The sequence below is a fragment of the Lactuca serriola genome, chromosome 8 (genome assembly GCF_051521515.1).
Source record: "Lactuca serriola cultivar US96UC23 chromosome 8, Lser_US96UC23_V15, whole genome shotgun sequence".
Lineage (NCBI taxonomy): Eukaryota > Viridiplantae > Streptophyta > Magnoliopsida > Asterales > Asteraceae > Lactuca > Lactuca serriola.
In genome coordinates this window covers 160,697,966-160,707,489 of record NC_136415.1, presented here as the reverse complement: position 1 = coordinate 160,707,489, position 9,524 = coordinate 160,697,966, and the positions used below count along the sequence as shown (strand labels likewise).

Genomic DNA, 9,524 nt, shown 5'->3' with positions numbered 1-9,524 from the left:
CATGTGTGGTTAACCAGCAGACTAACAGGGACTAATAAAGAATGGTATTGACTATCTCTTAAATTGTCATTGTTGATGGAGCGTGTGTGGTTTACCAGCACATCAATTGGGATGATAAATAACAATGAGGTTACTAAGCACATTTGCATGGTTATTCACATCTTGTGTGTGATCATCGGCATCCTAGTCACAAATAGAAGAGCATAATATGATATTAAACATGCCATTGAATAGTTTCAATGAATCTCAAAAATATCTAGGAATTTCACTTAACTTAATTTATTTCAAAATGTCGTTCTCTATTGGTGGAATTGGTAAAGCGTCATTTTCCTACATTTATAAAATTTGTAGTTAGATTACGACATCCATTTTCTATGTTGTGAATTATATAGTTATATCCTAGCCTTAATATTTTATTTCGGGTTTCTATAATAAGGATTATTCCTATCTAACTAAAACTATCTTCTGTTTAAGATGTCTACTCCAAATGATGTTTCTGGTTCGTCCTTCTCCAACCAAAACTTCTCGTTGTTAACCATTTGCTCAAAGGTGACATTAGATGGCACCAACTACAAAGACTAGATGAGCAACATCAAAATGGCCCTTCATTTCGAGGACAAGAAATATGTCCTTGAGAAAGAACTATCTGAGATTGATGAAGAAAAGGCCATTCCTGAAGCATTAGCCGCCTACAAGAGACACTATAATGATGCAAAAGAGTTGCTTGCATCATGGTAGCAACCACGACTCCTATGTTGCAGGGATTATAAGGACTATTAGCCATAAGAGATGAATAAGGACCTTATGGAAAAGTTCCACAAGAAAGCTCATCAAGAAAAGTACGAAGTGGTCAAACCGCTGATGGCTTGCAAGCTCAAGGAGGGAGACTCTGTTTGTACCTACATGCAACGGATGCAACAATACGTGGAGTGCCTGGTTATACTTAACATACATTTTGATGAGCTAGATATTGACACAGTCTTAAACTCCTTGCCAAGTAGTTATGATCAGTTCATCCTGGCTTATCACATGAACAACAAATAGACTACGTTGGCTCAATTACAAAACCTTCTGCAGTCAATTGAAGTAGGTATGAAGGGAAAAAGTGTTTCCTCCTCTCCTACTATTCCTACCATCCAGGTCATTGGAAAAGGAATGGGTAAAAAGAGGAAAGGTCCTCCCAAGGAAAATTGGAAGGGAATGTATAATGCGGCCCTAAAGGGTCATCTAGTAGTGGCCCTAAAGGAAAGTCCAATTCTGAGCATCAACCCTCTTTTGAACCCAAAGGGGCTATCTGCTTCTACTGTAATGACAACGGGCATTGGAAACGAATTTTCCCGAAATATCTTCAATATATCAAAGATGGCAAAATGAAGCCAACTTTTACAGGTATATACACTATTTCATCTAATAACTCATAATCTTCTCACTCTTGGGTCCTAGATACAAGATGTGGATTTCACATTTGTTATGTTTTACAGGGTCTAAGAAGAAGTGAGGAGGTGGAGTATGGCATAATGAACTTGATCAGAGGGAATAAGCGATCTTCACCTATCACCAAGATTGGAGTTTATAGTCCAGTGCTTAGTAATGATGTTAGTTTAGATTTAATAATTTTTTGCTACTCATCTGAAATGACACGTAATATTATTTCTTTTCATGAATTCTTCAGGCGAGGTTTCAGATATTCTTTTAATGATTTGAATTGTTTTATTTCTTCTTATAAAAATGGTGTTTTTTTATTTTGAAGCTTTTCCTTGTGACGGTGTGTATGAAACTGTGACGTGTATATACAATTTAGGTAATAGTGTATTTCAAATTGATTAGTCTAATGATGTAGATAAAGTATGCTTGTGGCATTGTTTTCTTGGACAAATCAACTAAAAATGTATCAGCCAACTCCAAAAGGATGGAGTGTTTGAATCATTTCACCTAAGGTCAGATGATGCATGCGAATCTTGTCTTTTGGGTATGATGACAAAATCACCTTTCGCTGCATCTTGTGAAAGAGGTGAAGGTTTTTTGGACCTTACACATATATATGTGTGTGAACCCTTTAGATCATCCATAATGGATGCTAATCGATTCTATTTGACTTTCACTGATGATTTTAGTAGATATGGTTATATTTACTTAATCAAGCATAAATCAAAAACCTTTGAAAAGTTCAAAGAATTTAAACATGAAGTCGATAATCAATTAGGCAGGAAGATAAAGATGCTCCGGTCAGATAGAGGCGTAGAGTATCTTAGTATCGATTTCCATGACTACCTCAATGAATGCAGAATAGTTTCACAATTGCCCCCTCCATGATGAGCTGAGCTTCTCTTCCAATTTTATTTGGGGGATATGCCTTAGATATTGCCGCCCATATTCTTAATTTTGTCCTAACTAAGAAGGTTGCCAAAACACCTCACGGGTTATGGACATGGAAAGTTTCCTCGATAGCACATATCAAGATTTGGGGTTGTGAAGTTTTAATTATACGAGAAACTCACGACAAACTTGAACCTCGAAGTGAGAAATATATTCATTTGCTACCCACATAATTCCTTTGGATATTTGTTTTATAGACCTAGTGAGAACGTGGTCTTTGTAGCACAAAGAGGAGTCTTCCGCACAAGCGCGCGCGAGAGAGAGAGAAAGAGAGAGAGAGAGAGAGAGAGAGAGAGAGAGAGAGAGAGAGATCATATGCAAAAAGGAAAATGGGAGTACCCTTGACCTTGAATAAATTTAAGAATCAAACGATGAAGGAACCTTTGAAGGGGCTAGGGTTCAACTAGAGGGAGAGATTCCAATTGAACTAGTTGATTATTCATTATCTATCCGTCTCTCTAACAAATTTAGCGTGCCACCAGAGTTTTATGATTTCCATATAAATACAGATGGTGATACGTTTATCAATGATAATATACTGGTAAATTTGGATGGACCTACTAAATATAAGGATGCAATGGCAGGTCCTGAGGCGGCCAAATGGAAAGCGGCAATGGACAGTAAGATTAAGTCCATGTATAGCAACCGGGTTTGGAATTTGGTTTATCAACAACCCCGTTAGAAGACAATTTGTTGCAAATGGATCTTCATGAAGAAGATCGATATAGATGGTAATGTATACACACTGAGAGCATGACTGGTTACAAAGGGCTTTACTCAAACCCCAAGGATTGACTATCATAAGACCTTCTCACTAGTACGTGGCTAAGATAAAATCTAGACAAAATTAATTTTACAAGTTACCATTGATCCATTCTACAAAACGGGTATTACATTAATTTTTCAAGTTCCTTCGAGATTTTTTTTAGAGTGCTAATAAGTCAATACTTTGTTGTTTTTCCGATTTTATTAATCGTATTGAGATGTGGATTTTATAGTCGAACTTAAGTTCTTAAATCTCCATAACCGGAACAATTTTGTTTAGAAATAGAATATATATTGATTATTTATAGACAATTACCGGGAAGTGGGATGACACGGCAGAGAGGAGGGTACCGAATGAGGAAGCGAGGTAGATGAACTTGTCGAGAGAAAATATTGGGATTGACTTCTCGATGAAGATGAAATTTAGGGTTGGGGTCCACATATTTTTGACTAAATATCAAATAAAAATTGATAAAATATCTAAATAATATTGATATAAAGTACGAAAATTATAAAAAATAATAAATATAAAATTAAGATAAAAGAAATTAAAAATTACAAATAAGTTATTTCATGTGGTGAAGACACCAACCATGTAAAATTTTAGAGTAAATTACAAGAATGGTCCCTATGGTTTGGGGTAATTTGCGTGTTGGGTCCCTAATTTAATTTTTTAACTCGAAAGGTCCCTACTATTTGTTTTTATTACGCACTTGGTACTTACTGTTTGTTTTTATTACGCGTTTGGTCTCTGTCTTACTGAAAAAAACTATTTTTTATTTAGGAAAAAATGGTGGTGTAGGTAAAATAAGGTGAGGGAAGTGGGGTTAGGGGTGTGTTTATTTAAATAAATTAAAAAATCAAAGAAAAAATAGTTTTTTTAGGTAAGATAGGGACCAAACGCGTAACAAAAACACACAGTAGGGACCTTCCGAGTTAAAAAAACAAATTAGGGACCAAACGTGCAAATTACTCTATACCATAGGGACCAATCGTGTAATTTACTCAAAATTTTAAAAGCCAGAGATCAAATTCAAAATTCAAAATAAATAAATAAATAAAAATTAGTTATGATATTTGATTAACCATTACAAAATCCAATTTTATATTAAAATAATAATTTCTTACTCATCCTCCTTAATAAATGAAGGTTTTTTTTTGTCATATGTCATCTTCTCATTCATTTGGAGACATGACATTTTATAGAATTTTTGAATTTTCTATTTTTTTTCTATTTTCCACTTGTCATTTTATTGTAATTTTCATTTTATTAAATTAAAATTCTATATATGTAAAGTATTTATTAGAAATGATTTATGTATGTAATGTATTCAATGTATTAAAGTTTCATTAATTTTAATAATTTAATTTTTTTTTCTCATTTTTCTTATAAATTCAAACTTCTCAAATTGTTAAAATTTCATATTTAATTTTTTTTAAATAAACTCATGTAATACATGAGTCTCACACCTAGTCCATATACACAACACATACTACCAACCAACTCATCTTTTACCATCTACGGAACATCCTAAAATAACCAAAATGTATTCATTTTGAGTTTTAGATTTATAAAAAACTACATTAATATTACATTTTATTTGTAGAGATTATAAACCATGTGTATTGATGTATTTTTATAACTTTTCAATAGATATATTATCAAAGTTATAATTATCATAAAACAAAGTCCCAATTGTTGCGGTTGTGGTCGTGAACTTGAATCATCCTGCAACTTTTTCCTCCAATTGATCACAACTATTTGTGTATTATTAGTTTTTCTTTTTGTTATACATCAAATTCAGTCACGATATGTTCAGATGAACATGGTCTTAGAATTATTTATGTAATTTATGTGGGCTATGCAAGGGAAGTTATTTAAGACTGTTTGACACCGACAACCAAAAAGTAAGAAAAAAAAAACAAATAGGCAAAAAAGTCACGGGATGTGTCTTTTCCGATTATTGCTGGACCCTCAGTATTCGGTACCCTTCAGGCATACGCAATGTTCTTCCATTGTTTTCCTATGCTTTGGATTTGGGTTTCTATTCTTGAAGGGTGTTTTACATTCTTCCATGCATGTTGCTAGATCATATGGTTGCCATTTAAGAGCTCATAAAGTTTTGGGGTTCTTGAGATATGATGATAGGTGGTGCATCTTTTACTTGTTCATCAACAACAAATTAATACCATAAATAAAACTAATTGTTTATTGAAACATTAAATCTGAACTTTAACAACAAACAGATTATTCACAATTCAAGTTATAACAAGCGAAAATGGCATTATAGCCTTACAAGGGTAAAAAGTCATTGTTGTTCATCAAATCCTTCTGACCATAGATATTGACGTACTGTGTCAAACTATCAATTGTTTTCGGTATCCATTTTTTATTTCCTCATTTTTCTCTATGTGTTGTTGTATGAATTCATCACAAGAAGAAAAGTTACTGTTGTTAATCAAATCCTTCTAATTTTCCTACACAAATACACAAACATTTTTGATATTTTGCTTCAGTTGGCACAACAAACAATTTGGGATTTCTGGAGTGAGCATATTGTTTTTGAGCCGAAGGGTTTCTAACTTGCTTAAGTTTTGAATCGATTATGGGATTAGACCCTTGAACCGTTTCTTGCTCAAATCAAGAGTCATCATATCCAGTAGTCTTCCAATGCCGATTGGAATTTGGAGGGAAAAGGAATTTCCGAACAAATATAGGGATTCTATATCCTTCAAGTTTTCAACGGAAGAGGGGATTACACCGAAAAGATGATTATTCTTATTTATTGAGTAAAGGATCCATTAAAATTTTTTTAACAAAAAGAATAAATAAAAGTTAGGGACCCCCACCTATGGAAAAGAAAAATGCATTAAAGACCAAAACTACCTAACTAACTAAAGACCAACTAAAATAATGGAAAACATGCTCTAAACCCCAATACAAAGCATAACCAACCCCAAAGTCAAAAAAAAAAAAAAAAAAAAAAAAAAAAAAAAAAAAAAAGCAAACCCTAGTCCCAAAGTCAATGCAATGATGAGTAGCAATATCTTCACTTTTAATAGGAAGCCTCCAAAGGTTCTTAGTTTTAGTAACATTTGGGAAAGCCTTGAGCGTGAGGTTCAAGTGTCTTGAGCGGACTTCATCAGTAATAGTCTTGACCATAGTTTCATAGGGTTTTCTCTTATTCTTGAAATCATATTGTTTCTTTCAATCTAAATATGGTAGGCATTACCTACAAGAACTAAAGGACGAATATAAGACCAAATAAACTTAACTTTAGTGGCCTATTTGAGGAAGTCTATGATGTGAAACCACTTATCAGGAACATTGTTGATATTTATGAAGGATGTCATATCAAGCCAAATCTAAGATGAATATGAACACTCAAATAATAGGTGGTTGAGAGAGTCACGGAATGACAAAAGCTGCAAGCCAGGTTTTGTTTTAGCTCCCAGGTACGGATTCTGTCTGAGTTTTAAGATGAACTTTAAGGGCAACCCATAAGATGAAGACATCACTACTAGAAAAATAGCCTTTTACGACGCGCAAATTACGACACTCATTAATATATGTTACGCAAACGAGAGTGACATTAAAAAAGTGTCATCTCTTCAGAAAATTTAAGGATTTAGGTCACGCATTATTGCGTGCCTTTAAATTAGTGTCAAAAGAAAAAAAATTAAAAACACGGAGGGCGCTGTACCTTAAATGCGCGCCCTCTATATGTGTCGCTTTATAATTTTAATGAACGCGCGTTCCTTAGTTACAAGCGGGAAAAGAAAAGCCAAAAAATTAAAAAAAGCCCGCTACCCTCCCTGCCCTAAGCATTTTCACGCATCTTTCATTCTCCTCACACTGTTGTGCAACTTCTCAATCAAAGATCGAAGGTTACGATTTCATCTCCATCTCTCGACTTCATCATCTCAATCAAGAAAAAGGGCTTCTGATTTCCATTCATCTACTTCATCGTTGTTGTAATTTCACCTTCTTCATCTCTTTGCTTTTATTGAGAATACTCGCCAATAGTTTTCTTATTCCCCACTCGATGTTGAAATTTTCAGAAAAAGCCCTAATTAAGTATTATACTCTCAAGTCTCAATATTAGAATCCAAATATTGATTCTCGTTTGTTTCTTATTCCCCACAGATAAATCGAAAAAGGGGAATTAGAATGACGAAGGTAGCGGGAGTTTTGGTCCGTTGGTCGTGGTTCATCTATCGAGAAAGGAAGATGGGAACGCAAGCAGCCATGGTGGCTCGATGATGGAAATCAATCGAGAAAGGGGAAGCACCTCTGGTGCGGGATCGATTTGACAAAAGGAGAAGGGAGAAGCAGCGACGCTTCTCTTGTCTGCCACAGCTTGGGGGGGGAGGTGCTCCGGCGGTCTCCTTGGCTGTTCTTCCTTGTCGCCAGCAGATTACATGTAGGGAGGGGACTCAACTAGTCCGATGGAGTAGGGCAAGTAACGACTGGTAGATCAGGATGATCGATCTATTCATGAGGAGGAGGAGGAAATTATTGGTTCCCGGTGAGCCTTCCTTGGCTTCTTAGACTCATTCATCGGTAGAAATCGGAGGACCTTTGGGGTTTGGACAGATCGAAGGAAGAAGAATGAAGAAGTGGTGGTCTTTGGTGATTGAAGGTAAACGGATGGGGTTTTCTTGAACCTCATAGGTCGTATTCTTTCTTAGATTTAATGCTTTCCATGAATCTTTTTTGGTGATTCCAACACACACATCAATCAGCATTCTCTCAAATTTCTTTGAAAATCCAATTGTTTACTTGAACTTCCTTCTAATTAAAGCCATTGGTAGAAGCCTTTCATCAGCTCGAATCTTAGTATCTTTCCATCCATAGTCTGTAATACTAATACAAACGCGAACAAAACAATCCTTTCTGTTTTCCAATTTCCACAATGGCTTCTTCTCAATTAACTACTTTAACTGAAAACAAGCCATTCAAATCCTCCAAGAACTATTTCCAATTCCCAAAAAACCCTCCCAATGAAACATCAGATACTCTTGAATTGGACGTTTCTGATACATTTGGTCCTTTCCCACTGCCAGCTGGCAATTCTGAAATTCCAAGCGATGACCCTGTGGTCATTTACAGTCGTTCACATTCTTTAGTGGGTCCCACGCCATGTGTAAGCCACTTGTTGAATCTAAGGAAGTTAACCATATGTGAAACGGATGAATCATTGGAGGATTTCAGTGATGTGATAGATAAAGAGATTGAAGAAGAAGATTTTGAAAATGGTTGTAAGGTGAAAACCATAGGGCTTGAAGATTTTGAAGTCATGAAAGTTGTGGGGCAAGGGGCTTTTGGTAAAGTGTATCAAGTGAGAAAGAGAGATAGTTTGGAAATATATGCAATGAAAGTTGTGAGAAAAGATAAGATTGTGGAGAAAAATCATGCTGAGTATATGAAAGTAGAGAGAGATATCTTGACAAAGATTGATCATCCCTTTATTGTCCAGCTTCGTTACTCTTTCCAGGTACTTTTTTTTTCTAAATTCCAAAACTACCCTTTTTGTATCTGTCTATGCTCACTCTTTTAATCTTCAGATAAAATATCGACTTTACCTCGTTTTGGACTTTGTGAATGGTGGACATCTTTTTTTCCAGCTATATCATCATGGACTGTTTCGATGAGTTTTATTTATTTATTTATTTATTTATTTATTTTTGTTACTTTAAAAATAAAATAAACTGATTAAGAATTTATGATTATGATTGTTTCAGAGAGGATTTGGCACGTATTTATGCTGCAGAGATTGTTTCAGTTGTTTCTCACCTTCATGCAAATGGGATAATGCATAGGGATCTTAAGCCTGAAAATATACTACTTGATGTGGATGGACATGTACTTTTTTTTCTCTCTCACAAACACACACAGTTCTTTTAAACATGTGAGTTTATTTATTTAGGTATTGCTTACGAATTTTGGGCTAGCAAAAGAGTTTGATGAAAATGCAAGATCAAATTCTTTATGTGGAATACATGTCACCTGAAATTATTCTTGGTAAAGGCCATGACAAGGCTGCTGATTGGTGGAGTGTTGGAATCTTGTTGTTTTGATCATGAATTGATAAACTAATAAAAGGATTCAAAGATGGCTGAGAATTTGGCAGAGGGCGATTTTCGTCAGGTCTGCATAAAACAAATTGAATCAGATTCTTTATCAATTATAATATAAAATCATTAAACTGAGTTTGAGCTTGTGTTATATATATATATATATATATATATATATATATATATATATATATATATATATATATATATATATATATATATACTTGCAGTAAAGAAAGGGTGCACTCCATCACAACTAGCATTGGTGTGGGTTCACCACCAGGGGAAAGATGTTGTGCCCATAC

General features: G+C 34.7%; 1 pseudogene; it reads left to right on the top strand.

Moving 5' to 3' along the window:
- The first annotated feature begins 8,057 nt into the window (after positions 1-8,057).
- LOC145067563 (serine/threonine-protein kinase AtPK2/AtPK19-like) lies at positions 8,058-9,222 on the top strand (annotated as a pseudogene).
- Positions 9,223-9,524: the final 302 nt, after the last annotated feature.